The sequence below is a fragment of the Panthera onca genome, chromosome A2 (genome assembly GCF_046562875.1).
Source record: "Panthera onca isolate mPanOnc1 chromosome A2, mPanOnc1 haplotype 2, whole genome shotgun sequence".
Taxonomy (NCBI): Eukaryota; Metazoa; Chordata; class Mammalia; order Carnivora; family Felidae; genus Panthera; species Panthera onca.
In genome coordinates this window covers 144,245,619-144,262,940 of record NC_138340.1, presented here as the reverse complement: position 1 = coordinate 144,262,940, position 17,322 = coordinate 144,245,619, and the positions used below count along the sequence as shown (strand labels likewise).

Below are 17,322 nucleotides of genomic sequence, written 5' to 3'. Positions count from 1 at the left end.
AAATTAGCAAAGGCTACATAATTGACATTAAGCCTCTTTTTAAATCAGTTACAGGTTATAATAACCGGATTTAGCAGGGGACTCTGTCACACATCTGACCACTGGTTGGTTTGCTGCAATCTCTCATCTTTTACCTCCTAATCCCTTGAGTGGTAGCTTCAGAGACAGAAGCCTAAGCATCACTGGGTGTGATCACTCATGTAACAGTGAAGGACCAGGGAACAAGACCTCGCTACACTATTAGATAAGACCTATCTCTCTACTGCCAGACTCCAGGCCAAAGCAAGTAACATTTTTGAGTTTAGAGAATAAAAAGTAGAGATTCGGGGGTGTACCCACTCTGCAGACTAGCCTTTTTAGAGTTTTTGAATTCCAAAGTGCAGAGAAAACTGTCCAGACCAGGACAAGTATGTTGGACCTTCACACTACACACCAGCAACCACAGTGGACCTTCCCCCCCACTCAGGTTGTCACTTATTAATGACAAGAAGCAAAGGCAGCACTCAGCAGGGGTTACTTTTAGGTCCTAACTTTTAAATCACACTAATCAAATGGGGTGGCTGTTTCTCTGTGCAAAGTGGCATTGTCTTAGTTCTTACATACTTGAGCTGTTACCATCTACCACTTGCCCCTTCCTCCAACCCTGGGGATCTCCCATTCAACTAATCTGAAATGCCTTCTATTCCGAAAGAACAATGGTTTCCATACCGTCTATACTTTCTATTCCATGAAGAGGGTAAGAAATGAAAGTACAGATGTTGAACAGGAAAAGCAAAGCAGAACAGTCACTCTGACCTGCGCTGCTAACTGAATGAAAGCGCCTCATTGTTCCCCTGAATTCCCAAGGCTCTTCTTGAACTTGAATCCAGGGCTTCGGCCTTAGAAATTGCAAATGGGTCAGAATTTTCCATTTGCAAATTAGTCCAGTAATTTATAGTTTAGGGAATGTGTTAAGTGACCACAACGGGGCTGGTTTTCAAGCTGTGCTTCTAGAACCTTGGGATTTGCAATCTAATGGCCGAGGACAGGAGGATGGTTACATGGAAAATCAGTGGCTTCAAGCCAGCAACAAACGTGACTCTTCTACCCCACAAAGTCCAGCATACAGCCTCTGCCCCCAACAGGCTCTCCTCATTTTGCTACCATACACTCAAAGGAGCAGCCTTAAGAACAAGAAGCCTCAGTGAGGCGAGGCAAGCTCAGGCAAGCCCTGATTATAACTCACCTTCCTTTAAGGCGAGGCCTGCTAAGCCTTCTGCAAGTCCTCTGGGGCCACAAAATGCCTACAGCCTTATCCTCTTCTAACAACAAGGACAACCAAAATAAATGGACCTGCCCTATAAACAGACGGGTTCATGTGACAGCACGGCTGAACTTGTGGCCTTTCAAGGGGGCTGGAGAGCATTTCATAAACTACAAGGAAAAAAGAACACGGCCTGGGCAGTAAGTTAGAAAACAAAGGTTCTCGAGGCAAAAGCAGTGAGGTGATAAACCAAAAATTCTGTTTTCCTTTAGTGACCCCAAAGTAGTTTTGTGCCCAAAGCAGAAATCCAGGATTTAACCAAGATTCAGCATGCTTGAGGGAGAAAAAATAGTACTCTAAAGCCAGAACACATGAATAATAGTGTACATATGACATTTAAAAACCAAAATTCTTGGGGCGCCTGGGTGGCTCAGTTAAGTGTCAGACTTTGGCTCAGGTCATCAACTCACAATCCATGAATTCAAGCTCCACATCGGGCTCTGTGCTGGCAACTCAGAGCCTGGAGCCTGCTTCGGATTCTGTGTCTCCATTTTTTCTCTCTCTGCTCCAAAGCTCATGCTTTGTCTCTCTCTCTCTCTCAAAAATTAAACATTAAAAAAAAAACAAAAAAATTCTTTAGAATTAAGTATTAATAAAAATTTTTGAAAAAAAGAAAAACTTTATGTTCTACCTATCAGATATTTATTTGCATTTAGACATTGATTTTGGAAAAATCTTCAAAGGCTTAATCTTACCAGATTTATGAGTGCTAAATTAGATCAGTTTCAGGCACATTCAAAAGGCAGCAAGAAAGCAGTATTTTAACATCATTATATATAAACTGAGCAACAGTTCTGTTAGCTCTTAAGAAAACAGTGGCAAAATGAAAGTTAAGAATTTGTAAACACTGAGTCAAATAATGCCCACCTAGGAAGCACTCTAAAGCGGATGTGGTGCACCGGACCCAGACTGCAAAGTACGAGGGTTCTCTGAGAAATTAGCTACATGGTCTAATTCAGCTTGGGTCTCCTTCCCTGTGCTGAGGCTGCTTTGGCTCCTGTTCTCAAACTGCTCCAGAAATGACCTGGGAGGCATCCCTGCAGACAAGCCTGATGCCACAGCAAGAGCTTCTCAGGAGAGCATCCGGGGAAAGTGCCCAGTGTAGAAATTCATGTATGCGCCTCAAAGAGGAAAGGAGCAAACACCAAGAGTAGCGGGCTTGCCACGGTTCTTTGCCGAAGGACATAGAACATACATCTTGTTACAGGATTCTAAGGACAGTGACATGACTGCCTGTTAACCACTGCATAAATGGTAAATGAAGGGGAGATTCAGCTTCCACTGCTCTGTCACTACCTCTCAGTGGGGCCTCCCTGCATCTCATGTGACCAGGTTTCCCTGGGATAGGTTTGGGAAGCTTGGTCTTTGAGACCTGGGACGGTAGTGAAATAGCAGGTTTGCTTCCACTGAAACCTACTCCACAGAGCAAACACCTGACTCCCCTCCCCACACTCCCACTCCCTCTCCCTCTCCCTGCAGGCTGCAACCACAGCTCAACATCCCTTTTCATTAGGCAAGGAATGAAACTCCTGACTTCTAAACTTTCTCCTGCTGTGTCTGCTTAATAGCTGCTTTCTCACAAAAGCAGGCTGGTGCTCCGGCCAGCCAGGAGAAAGGAAGCAGTGGGGCAGAACACAGCCTGCTCCTCGCAGAAGCAGCAGTACAAATATGGCAAAGCCAAGCAGTGTTGATAATGGACAGAAATCATCACCAGACAGGAAAAGGGAGTATATATCCACATACATACAAAGGGGTAACAGGGCAGAAGAGGGATGAAAACTCAGCTTTCTAGGGTGCTTCTAGAAGCCACAGTATTGGAGAGGAATCCCATTCCAATCATTGGAAAACATTTTTTTCTTTTTTTTCTTTCTTCCTTTTTCTTTTTTTTTTTTTTTAGTTTGTTTATACATTTGAGAGAGACAGAAACAGCATGAGTTGGGGGAGGGGCAAAGAGAGAAGGAGAGAGAATCCCAAGCAAACTCCACGCTGCCAGTGCAGAGCCTGACCTGGGATTTGAACTCTTGAAACCGTGAGATCATAACCTGAGCTGAAACCAAGAATCAGATGCTTAACCGACTGAGCCACCCAGGTGCCCCAACACTTTCCTTTCTTTAAACAGCAAAGTTTGAAAATCTCATGTATGAGATGTTACTATCTCCCTACTAGAAGTAAAAACATGAACTTTGCAAAGACAGGTGAGAACACTGAGATTACCTCCACTGCCTCAACACCACAGGATTAGAATCTTAGCACTCTTTTTTTTTTTTTTAAATGTTTGTTTATTTTTGAGAGAGAGAGGCAGAGTATGAGCAGGGGAGGGGCAGAGAGAGAAGGAGACAGAATCTGAAGCAGGCTCCAGGCTCTGAGCTGTCAGCACAGAACCCGACGTGGGGCTCGAGCTCACGAACTATGAGATCATGATACAAGCCAAAGTCGGATGCTTAACTGACTGAGCCATCCAGGCACCCCAGAGAATATCATCACTCTTGATGCAAAGGAACAGAGTTTGCTCTAAGGTTTTGGGATTCCATGCTAAGGCAGAAAAACCTAGGGCCCAAACCTCTCCAAGGCAGTTATGACATGTAACAGTTCATCCTGTGCCATAAACGGACCACGGTCTTAATTCCAAATCAATGGTGGTAGACTGTTATTTTGAATGTATATTTTTGAGTGATTACAAAGAAAGTCAAGGCTTTACAGTTAGACTCAACCTGACCCAATCATAAAACAGTTGTCTCATCAGAAATTCTTAAGTTGGGGTGGGGGGGTGCCTGGGTGGCTCAGTTGGTTAAGCATCCAACTCTTGGTTTTGGCTCAGGTCATGATCTCACAGTTTCATGGGTTCGAGCCCCACAATGGGCTCTGTGCTGACAGTGTGGAGCCTGCTTGGGATTCTCTCTCTCCCGCCCTCTCTGCCCCTCCCCCACTCGCTCACTAGCTCGCTCTCTCTCAAAACAAATAAATAAACTTAAAAAAAAAAGGAATTCTTAAGTGGGGGACTTAAATGAGCCTCATACTTAGGATGGGACTATCTATAAACTACCCTGAAAGGGCAGAATTACACACGTGAATTTTTCTGGGGAACAGCAACTTCCCACACAGTTTCATAACAACTGCTTTCATACATAAAAGAGATCTAAAGAAAACAAAGTGGTGGATTATAGAAATGGCATATAACAGAGAGGTAGCAGGGGGATGATGAGGCAAGGGAGGCTGTAGAAGTGAGAGAGATCAGGAGTTCCTGAATCCACAATTTCCCTTTAACAACGCTTTCTCGGTAACTAGGAACCAAAATGTTTCTTAATTGCTTCGGCTTCATCACCTACACCCAATACTTCCTTCCTTCTTCTTCTTCTTCTTCTTTTTTTTTTTTTTTTGGTTTATTTCTTTATTTTGAGAGAGAGAGAGATTGTGCACAGGGGAGGGGCAGAAAGAGAGGGAGAGAGAATCTCAAGCGGACCGCGTGCTCTGGCTCCATCTCACGAACCGTGCAATCTTAACCTGAGCCCAAATCAAGAGTCACATGCTCACCCGACGGAGCCACCAAGGCCCCCCTCTTCCGTCCTATCTGTACTCACTTGGTCCTTTTGTAACCCTAGTGTGCCAGGTCCTCAGCAATTTATTCCAAGATAACATCAGGAAACTTAAACAGGTTTTTTTTTTTTGTTTTCAATATTTATTTTGAGAGAGAGGGAGAGAACATGTGTACACAAGCAGGGGGAGGAGCTGAGAGGGAAAGAGGGAAAGAGGGAAAGAGGGAAAGAGGGAGAGGGGTGAATCCCAAAGCAGGCTCTGCGCTGCCAGCACGGAGCCAGCTCTCACAAATCGTGCGAGCATAACCTGCGCCAAAATCAAGAGCTGGACGCTTAACTGACAGAGCCACTCAGGCGCCCCAACATCAGGAAACTTTTCACTGGCTCAATCCCTTTTGATACTGCACGTCACGCTGATTTGACTGCACACACTGCTGCACGACTTCCCCAGAAAAATCCATTTCGTCGTACTGCTGCCTTCCTTTTACACCCAAAACAAAGACCACCGGCCTGTGATGTCCAGTGAGAAATACAATGCTTGGTGTTTGTGGGCCTCTACCATACATTCGCAGTTTATGTCTTCACATGCTTCCCGTGTTACTCCTTCCCATCCAAGTAGGCCCACTGTCTCCAGGCCTCACGAGTGAAAGTTATTCATTACATGTGCCCAGGCAGGTCTGAACTACAGAATGAAGAGAGTTATAATGTATCCGTAGCAACAAGCTCGCCCCAAGCATTAATCAGTTACCACATCAGTGATACTTAACCTGGGGTCCTAGGTAAGCTGCAGTTTGTATGCTGGGCGTCTCTATGAAAGGAGAGTAGAATCGTACTCAAATATATATAGTCATTACATTTTATCAACGTGAGTGCGCGTGTCACTCGGGTCAGCACGCCATCATGGAAGGTAACACGCTACTTTCAAAGTTCACCATGTGCTCCTCTTCATTTCTTATAGGTAGAACTTCTGGCCCTTTGAGGGTTAGGAGTCTGTCCGTAAGATTTGTGACAGTATTTGACACAGAGGCTATGTTCACATCGTTATAAACTCAGGGTCATCCAGTTCCGTTATTGTTTGCCAAGTGAAGCTGAACAAATGACTGGTGACTGACTAATGTAGAATGTTGAAAATATTTCAAATTGGAGACCAGGATAACGCCCAAGTGACTGTAGGGCAAAAGAGTGAGGCTTGCTGACTCTCTTGGATACAGTTTCATGATCTATGCTCCCATTCTTAGGCATATTGGTTTCGCTCCCTGGAATGGTGCAGGCAGAGGAGCTTACAGCCTGGCCTCTGAACACAAGCAGAAGTACATCGAGGACCAGAGGAGATGGGCAGTGAAGTGAGAGCAAAGCTCTGATCACCATAAACAATGAAACAGAACAAAGTGGCAGGGTTGTATGAAATTCCTACCAGACAATACCGGATAGATGACTGAAAGGAAAAGAAAACAATTCCAACAGAAAAGGTTAAAAAGCAGAACAAAGAGTAAATAACTTGCTAAACTTCTAAAGCACCTCTCACTGTGCTTGAGGTCACATTGGTGAATACAGTGTTTCAGCATGAACCAAATATAGATATCAATGAAACACAGCAGCGATAAACAATTCCTTTGGCCTTTCTACTGGTTCCTTGGCAGCTGGAGAAAACAACAGGGTCCTGACACTCAGGAAATAAGATACAGAGCAGGCACAGGTGCACAATGGTAGGTGGGGGTGCTAAGATTATGCAGCTGGATTTTCAACGAAATCAGAATTACTGATAAGAGAGACAGAAAAGATGGAGAGCACACAGACTGGAAATGAGAAAACTGAATCCTATGGTCAAGGGGAGGCAGGCAGACTAATGAGTCAGTAGGTATTATAAGGCATTAAAGCAAATAACAAAGAACTCTGAGCCATCATCTCATCTAAAACTAACATAAGAAGAAACCAAGACACACGCTATTGTGCCAGGCGTGACAACAGATCTGCAGAGCTTAGGTAAGGGGGGTAGGGGAGGGAGGCAGATTGTGAGCTCCATGTCAGCCGACTATCAGAGAAAAGCTATCCCAGTGCTAGACTGCCGGGGAACACAAGCAAACTCCATTGTCCTAGATTAGGACCAAAGGACTGGGAGAGCTGGGTAGAAATGGTCAGTATCAGTCTAAAGTCTTTTTGAAAGGACAAGGCCACAAAAAACGGTCAGATCAGAAGCAATGACAGCTCAAAACTGCCCCAACGATAACTGCTTTTAAAACTTTCTTGATCACAAAGGCAATACATGGCCATTAGAAATAAAAACTGGTGAAACGATCCATAATTTTATTCCAAGATGGAAGCACCACTGACATAGTTTCTAAGTGCTGATACACACACCCATCCACTTATACTTTTAAGAAAATTGCAGAACAGGGGCACCTGGGTGGCTCAGCCAGTTAAGCATCTGACTTCAGCTCAGGTCATGATCTCGTGGTCTCTGAGTTCGAGCCCAGCGTGCAGCTCTGTGCTGACAGTTCAGAGCCTGGAGCCTGCTTTGGATTCTATGTCTCTCTCTTCTCTCTGCCCCTCCCCCACTCATGCTCTGTCTCTCAAAACTAACATTAAAAAAGAAAGAAAATTGCAGAATAGTTTTGTAGTCTCTTTTTTCTGCTAGAAATGGTAATGAAATGAATACTTCCTTATGTTACTTTTTACATCATTTTAATCGCTGAAGATAAATTCATCACATGGATGCAAACTCCATAATTTAATTGATCACCTACTGCTAGCTGCTTATGTGAATATAATACTATTATAAATGATGTCATGAGAAATAACTTTTCCTTAAAATTAGAAAATTTTTTTTTCTTTTCATTTTTGAGAGAGAGAGAGAGAGAGAGAGAGAGCGAGTGAGCACAAGCAGGGGAGGGGCAGAAGAGAGGGGGACACAGAATCTGAAGCAGGCTCCGGGCTCTGAGCTGTCAGCAGAGAGCCTGACACAGGGCTCGAACTCACAAGCTGTGAGATCATGACCTGAGAAGTCGGAGGCTCAACGACTGAGCCACCCAGGTGCCCCAGGAATAACTTAAATAAACTGTTGGGTGCTTGCCCAATCATTCTTTAGGATAAATTCATACAAGTGGACACATACACTGTGTCATTAGGCAACAAATATTGATAGTGGTTTCCATCTCCTTTTGCCAAAAGGTGAACCAGCATAACATGCCTCACCTCATGGACTCAGGGGATAAGACCTCTTTGATTTAGATGCTTCTTCCCTATGCCTCCCAGATACCTACCTTATCTCCACTCTTACAACTATATTTGTAATGATTTAATTGCTCATCCAGATCCCCACGAAACCATGTGTTTGTTTTTATCCCCAATGTACTTGATGAAATATTTGTCACTGTAACATGAAAAAAAAAAAAATCAGAGAAAGCTTTAATGTGTCTTTTGACTGAGTGAAAAGCAACAGACTCACTGTTTAGAAAATGGTTTTTCCAATGTGAGCTACATTTACTGGGACCTACTAGGAAAGATTCATTGCTGTTCCACTAGAGATCTGGCTCTCTGAACCTGATGCAGAAGCAAGAGGAATGGGAAGTAATTCTTCTGAACTTCTGTGCCCAAAGCTGGAGGGGGAGAGTCAGGGGCAGCCCAAGATAAAACAAAAGTGCACAAGAGAGTTTATAAGAAATTTAGATGCAAAGAATCCTGCAAAGAAAACTATGAAGCAGATTTCCTCTTCACAAGCAGCTATAAAATTCTGCACATTGATGTATCAGTGATTAATTATTCCAACTACAGTCATCCTGAGAGATTTCCAAGGATTAGAGCAAAAGTAGGATAGGGATGTTGGTAATAGAGACTCAGCTCTCCAACCCACTCAACCACCTGACATTGCAGATGAGCCAAATCAAGCAAAGCACAGCAACCCTCAAGATGACTTCACATTAAATTAGCCAAGAGCTGGTGGAGGCTACCCTGAAGGAATCAAATTAAGGAGCCATGAATGCAGAGTATGAGGAAGGGGACAGAGACAAGAGTCGAAGGGAACAGGCAGCTGTTTACCTGGCTTGACGGAGAACAAGGACGGCTGTGATCACAGAGAAGGCCCTACGAGGCAGCGGAATCCAAAGGAATCCAAAGCTTCTCCATTCCCTGGCTTGTTCTCGATTACTGAGAACCATGATCTTAATTCCAATTATAATAAAGATTATTAATCTTCCATAAAAGGACACCTATTTCGACTTATTTTACAGTGGTCAGGAATTGGGCAGTGCTTCTCAAATTTTAGTGTGTACCACAATCACCCAAGGTGTATGTTCTAAGAGATTGCTGGGACTCAACTCCAGAGTTTCTGATTCAATAGGTCTGGGGTGGGGGAAATTTTGGGTAAGTCTGTAAATTCACCTTTATAAAAAGTTTCTAAGTGAGCATGGCATTGCAGGTTGGAAGATCATACTTTGAGAACCAATGGGTTAGGGAGTCAACTTGTAAGGCATTCGAAAGAGTCAAGGGTCAATGTCAAGTGTTCTCACTTTACTGTTACAATTCATTTTGGATTAAAATTACATTTCCAATAAAATAATCTTCAAATGTTTTTTTGAAATATGTCTGAAACATATTTTGAAACCATATATTTAGGTGTTGTGTGAAAGGAGCACGAGCCTCTTAGCCAAGAGGACAGTGAGAAGGTAAGCCACTCTGTGGTATGTGCAGACAAATCGGATTACCTAGAAAGATAACTCCAGAACTTCCTCTGAATGAATACAACCAGAGCACACCAAGGATTACAGCCAAGACTGGGCGAGGAAGATTTATTATGAGTTCATTATTTGACCCTGACCTGTAGAACCAGCCGGGGCTTTGTGTATAACATAGCAAAAAAACCCCTAATGGGTTCCAACCGTCCCCAACCCCTCACAGTGGTCGTCAAGATATCTCACAGCTTGAGTTCTACCAGAAGGAACTGGGGGCAGGGAGGGAAGAGAAGGATACAATAAAGAGGCTGAGCAGATCCTCCTAATATCCTGAGGGAGAAAACTATCTGGAAACACAGCTCTCTCGAAGTAGCCATTTGTGTTGCTTTAAATGCAGATTGATTACTGCTATTTGGATGTTGAGTGCATCATCTTCTCTGAAGAAAGGGAAAAGCTAAATTTCCCCACATTCAGCTGTATCGTCAAATCACTTCCCCACACCAGTTCTTTTCATGCATTTTCCGTTCCGGCATCTACTTGTAATAGCAAGTCTACCCTATTCCCCAACAGTGAACCACCCCCCAACTGACATGTGCTGAATCCCACGAACAACCTCATAACCATGACACCTAACTGCAAAGACAACATGTAGTCGGGTGTATACTTCCAGGGTCAAAAAAGAAAGGACGCCGCTAGGATACTGAGGAGAAAGAGCAGCCCCTTTCTCTGTGCTGGCCTCCATCCTGCACAGGCATGACGTAGTGCAGCTGAGTGGGGAGTACAGATCATTCACCTGGCTCCAGCTTTCTAGGATACTCGGGCTAAAAACCCAACGACACCCCGATTACACAATTCTACGATTAAACAGTAAAGGAAAGAAGAAAACTTTCAATCGAAGCTCTGTTTCTAACAATATTCAGTAGGACCTAGTTTTATTCAAAGAGAAATTTTCACTTGTTGAGGTCATTAGATTGAAAGTGAGAAATCTTGGTTTATTTAAAGCTGTACCATTAAACTATCAAAAAGATAAGAACAGAGGCTGGATAGAAGAGATGAATTTCAGGGAAATGCTCTCATGGGAAAATTTAATAGAAATGAGAGATAGAATAAAAGAAGATGTAAGGCAGGCAGTGTTAATAACGGACAGGGAGAAAAGAGGAGGGGCTAAGAAAACAGGAGGAAAAGAGAAGAAATAGGAAAATCGCAATATCCAGAGGTATTATTAAAGTTATTTAACGTCGGTCCCTCTGAGATTACATGCTTTGTAAGGCTTGAGTCTATTATCTTTTTTCTTCATTAGTATTATCCCCAATGCCTGGGACCCAGGATATACTCAAGAAAATGAGAATGGAGAGAAGAAATGAATGCAAAGCCATCACATCCAAGATAAACCTGCCTTGAACAACTATTCCCAGGAGAGGAATGATTTGTTTTCTTCGAGAACTGGTTAACTCATATAATCTATACACTGTGATAGGATTTATTAGTTTTAAAATTTCAAAACATACAACTCAACATCAATTTTCTCACTGGATTGGTATAGAGATGAAACTTGATTTTTATTAAGAGATTTAACAAATCGGAACTGTGTCAAACCAGCAGTGCCGAGCTCTTCCATTTCAAAATCCTAAAGCCAGAGGTTTTAACGTAGCAATGGAAAGTGCTGGTGAGTTAAGTCTTCACATTTCATTCAGAACCAATACTGTAAATGCCAGTTAAATTAAACATACAGAGAGAAGGGACCTTGTCCAAAAGTTTTGTATTTTTTCCAAGAAACAGCTGAAAATTTCTTTTTTTCACCTATCAAAATTTTGGGGAAAAACTCCTATAAGTCAGGGAAAAAGTGGAGCTGCTACGGTTAAATCAGGAGTAGGAGACCTGCAGCTCCTGTGGTACCTGCGGTTCTTGTCAGTGGTACTGAAAGCCCTTCAGTGGAGATGCACGGACATTAGTAAGCCCCTCTCAGCCCCCAGTAACTGCATCACCCAGAGAGAATGTTACTTCAGTTTCTCTCTGAAATGGCTAACTGATATTGGCCCAGGAAAGAGCAAGTTCTAGCCTTCTGACCGGTCTGTGATGGCAATGCCAGCACAGATTTCCTAGAGGTTCAAGGAGAGAGAAGTCTGCAACAGGGAGGGAGCTGTCAACCATACTAGGCAAACACAAAAGCTATTGGATAGGATTTTAATCAAGGGCTGGTGTTTATGGGGTTTGGAGATTAGACGTGCAAAAGTCAGCAAGGCAGGAGCACTAGCTGTTTTGTTTTCATTTTTGAGGCAAGGGCATGTTGCAAGGTTTGTTCAATGAGAAAAATGAGTCCGTGTGGAGACTGGGGAGACAGGGAGCCCCGGCGGAGCTGCAGCGGGGGCAGGCTGTGCTCGCCTTTCAACGACGGGGACAGCGCCAGGTTTCTAAGTCTGCAGTGTGCCGGGTGAGACAGAGAATACACACCGAAAGATAAGGGAGAGCCTGCCCTTTTTTCTTCTCCCGAGATAACCCTAACCTCATTATGTATGTCCAGAATGAATCTAAATTCATTTAAGTCTGCTCAGACACTAGACTGCTCGATGCAATTGCTTTCCAACAGTCAAGCCAGGGCATCAATTTCTTTTCTGAATATATACATCCTTATGTTGAAATTACAAAATCTTAGAAGTAAAAGGTGCCTTAAAGGAATAAAGTCCCAACACTGAGCTAACATAACTTCTGTGTTTTCCTGCCACAAGCTGCAGATTCTAACAGTTTCTAGGAAATTTTAAAATATTACGTTTTTAAATAAAGTTACTGGTAACTTTAGGAGAGTGTACACAGATGATATCCTCCGGGTCTGGACATCCAAGGAAAACAAGGCACACAGCCAGGCTTTGATGCGACTCCAAGCATTACCAGCTCATCTTCAGTGCCCATAACAAGCTCAGCAAAACCCCACTTGGAAGACCTCTTAGAACACTAAGGAAATTCACATTCTGGCCCACTTCAAATTAAACTGGATGTGTCATATCAAATACACAAGCTAGAATAGGAGAGAAAATGAGAAGGGTCCCAATAATGACTCAGTATCTTGGAAATACCTCAAAAGGATACGAGACAGATTCTCTGAAGGAGTCAAAAGTCCCACCTTAAGTTTAGAACACCCATCAAGCCAAGTAATTCAGGGAGCCAGCTGAGTGAGAAATACTGAAATAAAATGGGAACAGAAAATGTTGGAAAGTCAATATGGGGATGAAAAATTAGGATGGTGCTGAAAAGAAATGATGCATCAGACTCTCAAAGGAGCCCATACGAGGACCCTAATAGGGGGAACCAAGTACAGGAGTGTCAACACAAAGTGTGGGTCAGCTGTATATAAGGGTTTTTTTTTTGTTTTTTTTTTAAATTAAAAACACGAAGCACACACACTGGAGCTCTTAGAACTCTGGGGGAAAATAATCAACAGTTTTTCAATGGAGTCCATGAGAGAAGCGAGGTGGGAGAGTACCAGCAAAATGCCAAAACCTTATCTTGCCAGGACACAAGGTAATGAGGGAGGAGGCAGCCGATGACAGACAACTAAAGTGGAAAGGAAGGTGCCTATTGGGATTAGGGGTTTATTCATCCTTTCAACAAAAAAGATGTGCTTTCCTCCAAATATGCCAGGGATTTGAGACATAATGAGGGTTTCCCAAAGGCTGAGAGGCATGTGAATGAAGGGGCCTCAAAGAGTCGGCACACTGAACACAGTTGCCTAAGTGGTGTGAGCCTGTTTCTGGCAGGTAAGGTGGACAGGTCTGAAAGCGACAGGCAAACTTCAAACTCTTCTTCCTCTCTCTCTTTCCTGGCTTCCCAGGACGCACATAACACATCACTCCCTGAGCTCCAATCAGATGGTCTGAGGAAGGATGGCAGAATATACCCCCTTGCGGGGAAAGCAGTGGCTGCAGAGCCCCGAGAAAGCTCATCAACTCCTGCGCTGCGCTGACCCAAGGAGTCCGCTGAGTTAGCAGGCTGCCCTTTCCCCAAAGCTTATGCTTCTCTAAAAGGATTAATGGCCAAGCAGTGCCGTGGAAAGCAAAGACCAAGGAAGAGCACTGTGTGCCACTGCCAATACCACTAGTGACAGCCCCGGGGACAGGACGCCAGGGGTCAGGGACAAAGTAATCTGTTGGAGTCAACACCCTCGTGGGGAAGGGCTAACATAAAGTACTGGCCTTGCTTCATTACCTTCGCCCACATATTATTTACCCAACAAGTTCCAGGATGAAAGACTGATAGGAATATAGCAGATGTTACTAATTTGGCCTTTGCTAAAGCATTAGATACAGTACCTCAAGAAATTGGACTTGGGAAATTAATTCAAATTGGCTGGGTTCAGCAGACAATCACCAAAGACTAAAAAGTAGCTGAAGGGTGATAATCAAAAGACAGTTAAGTGACAGTCCATACGGTGAGAGACTCGAGGTCAACACCGAAGCCATTCTTGTTTAGGGGTTCTATTCAGGGCCCAGGAAAGGAGTAAACATCTCACTAATGAGATCTGCAGAGGACACTAAGGAGGGAGGTGGAGGATCTGCATAGACAGGGGCATAAAATTATAAGGCAGAGTTCAACTGGAAAAACAGCTAATCTATCTAGGGGAAAATAACCTTACCCACAGATAATATTCAATGGACAGGCAGGATAAGGGGCAGCAGAAGCATGTAAAACGAGCTCTGACATGCTGTATCGTGACAGAACCAAGTAAGAACGCTAAGGCAACATGGGGAGAGTATCATGGCGGAAGGGAGTGCTTCAAAGCGAAAGCAAACTAAAATAAAGCGGAGTGCCAGAAAACAGGTGGTCTTAAATAAGCGGGGTCAACTCTACCACTAAAAAGGGGGGAAGGTACGTTCTGCACTGAAACTATTTTTTAATAGCTACAAAACCCCCATTCCCATCTGGCAGGTGTTCCAGTCTTTCTCGGATCTTCATTCACCTCGCTGGGAGTCAGTGTCTAGAAGATGGCACAGGGCCGCCCTCCTGGGGCTCGCTAACAATACAGCTTTAAAGGAAGACTCACAGTTCACGCTGGCCATTTCTCCTAATTTTTTATGAGGTCTGTACTGCCTTATGGCAGTGCCTCACAGGTTTGGGGAAGTGGTTAATTCCTCTCTGTTTACTCAACCTGCAACACTGCAATGACCCCGAAGCCAGTTTTTCTACCATCAGTCTGAAAGCAATGGCTCAACACAATTATCTCTAGGCTGCTCACTGCTTTAGCAGACAAGCATGTTGTTACATTGATTCCGCTTAAAATGAGTGCTAAAGAGGCTGTTTTCTTCTTAAAACCTCAAAGTTAAAAAATTTCACTATCCTCAACACCCAAGAAACAAACAATCCAATTAAAAAATGGGCAGGGTCACGAATAGACATTTCTCCAAAGAAGGCAAACACATGGTCAACAGATACATGAAAAGATGCTCAACATTACTTATCATCAGGGAAATGTAAATCAAAACTACAAACAGAGATCATCTTGCACCTGTCAGAATGGCTAAAATCAACAACACAAGAAACAACGGGTATTGGTGAGGGTGTGGAGAAAGGGGAATCCTCTTGCACTGTTGGCGGGAATGCCAACTGGTGCAGCCATCCTGGGAAACAGAATGGAGGGTTCCTCAAAAAGTTAAAAACAGAACTACCCTATAATCCAGCAATTACACTACTAGGTATTTACCCAAAGAATACAAAAATACTAGTTCAAAGCGATACATGCACTCTGATGTTTAGAGCAGCATTATCTACAACAGCCAAGTTATGGAAACAGCCCAAGTGTCCAATGATTGATGAATGAAGAAGTGGTGGACAAATACACGATGTAATATCCCTCAGCCATAAAAAGAATGAAACCTTCCCACTTGCAATGACATGGCGAGAGCTAGAGAGTATTATGCTAAGCAAAATTGGTCAGAGAAAGACAAATACCATAGGATTTTACTCATATGTTGAATTTAAGAAACAAAATGAATGAGCAAAGGGGTGGGGGAAAGAGGGAGGCAAACAAAAAAACAGACTCTTAACTACAGAGACCAAACTGATGGTGAGCAGAGTGGGTGGGTGGGAGGGTGTGTTGAATAGGTGATGGGGATTAAAGAGTACACTTGTGACAAGCACCAGGTGATGTATGGAAGTGTTGAATCACTATATTGTACACTTGAAACTAATATTATACTGTATGTTAACTGAAATTTAAATAAAAACTGAAAATATTTACAACATAATCTGTACAAATGTCACCATCTATGCATACTCATTAAACTAGCATGACGTAGCTATTTCCAACAGCGTAAGAAAGCTTGTTAGGGCAGCTGGCTAGCTTAGTTGGTAGAGCATGCGACTCTTGATCTCAGAATTGTGAGTTTAAGCCCCCACACATTGGGTATGTATAGCTTACTTTCAAAAAAAAAAAGGTAAAAAAAAAATAAATAAATAAAAAGAAACAGAAAGCCTCTTGTGGACTCCCTTTCCAGAGCATCTATGTAAATTATTTTCATGTCTATCTATCTGCCTGTCACAAATATTCACTAGTGGCAGAGTGACCCAGGGGCAGAAAACAGGAGTCTAGATCCTACTGTGTTGCTTAGTGCTCTTGCTATGCTGGGAATCCATAAATCTATTTTTCAAGTTACCACTAGGCCTGGCTGAGCCCACCCATGTAGGCTGAGCACAGACTCACCCTCCGAGTCCCACCAAAGTACAGTGTAATTACTGTCCATTTCCTAGAAGAGCTAGGTTATCAAATAGTACTCAGAGATATGAAGCCACATTTCCCCCTATGGGTTCTTTCAGCCAGGCTGCCTTAGTGATAATATAGGCAGGTCAAGGAGGAGGAAGTGAGGAAGGATTAAGAGAAACACCAATTATGGACCATATATCATGTTATTTTATGCTGGCCATTAAAGTACCTTAAATAACCAAAGATATCGGTGTTTTCGCTGAACTCTTTGTGTTCATGAATCAGATTTTAGACAGGGCCTATTGGGAAAAGCCCACAAGAAAGAATCCAAAACGCCACAAGAGTCTGACAGACTGATTTCTTAGCTGACATTCTGTGTGACATTCGACAGATGCTCTATCCATCAGGATGTGACACAGTGTTAGAGGTAAATGTCACATATCAGGGCAATGTTCTGGGCCAAAGAGCAAAAGAAGTGATCTCAATGACGAAGTCTGAAGTGTAGATAACATGTGCCCAAACCCATTCCCCCTCAAACTGTAGAGCACAGCCTGGTAACTACCAAACTTCTAGAACTAAGTAAGTGGCTGAGTGCGGCATGCACCTCTTTGAAATATGGGCTATATTTTGTTTGAGACCAAACAGTCTGCTGAACTACCCAAGTCAGTTCACCGAGAGAAGCTCGTTTTTTGCTCTTTCCTGGGAAATCTGGGAATCACTAAACTACCAGCACCACCCAGTGACAGAAGTCTCTGTGAGTAAGAGCCATAAGCAATGTCATTGGTAAGAAATAACTCTGAGCAGTACGCATGTCCTTGGGGCAACCGGCCACAGGGATCAAGGACAAGAGTAAAATGTCACAAGGCTTCTCAAGTGCTCTCCTGCCAGCTGTCAGAAGTGTGAAACCAAAACTCATTTCCTAATAAATGTTTTCATTTCCTTTGTACATGACAAAAGGTTGAGAGGTGATAAATGGGAGGGGCTGGGGAGCAGAGGTCTCTGGAGGTAAGAACCTGAGGCAAATGTCCTGCACACAGAGGCGGAGATTCATTGTTAGTCCCAGGGAATGACAGGATGGTGGTGGTAAAAATATCTTATACAATTATGTTCTCACCTAGGAGTCATTTT

At 43.3% G+C, this 17,322-nt stretch overlaps 1 protein-coding gene across 1 annotated transcript in view; it reads right to left on the bottom strand.

Annotated features, from left to right (window-relative positions):
- Nucleotides 1–17,322, bottom strand: part of SND1 (staphylococcal nuclease and tudor domain containing 1) — a 422,669-nt gene that overhangs the window by 174,970 nt on the left and 230,377 nt on the right. The window lies entirely within an intron of this gene.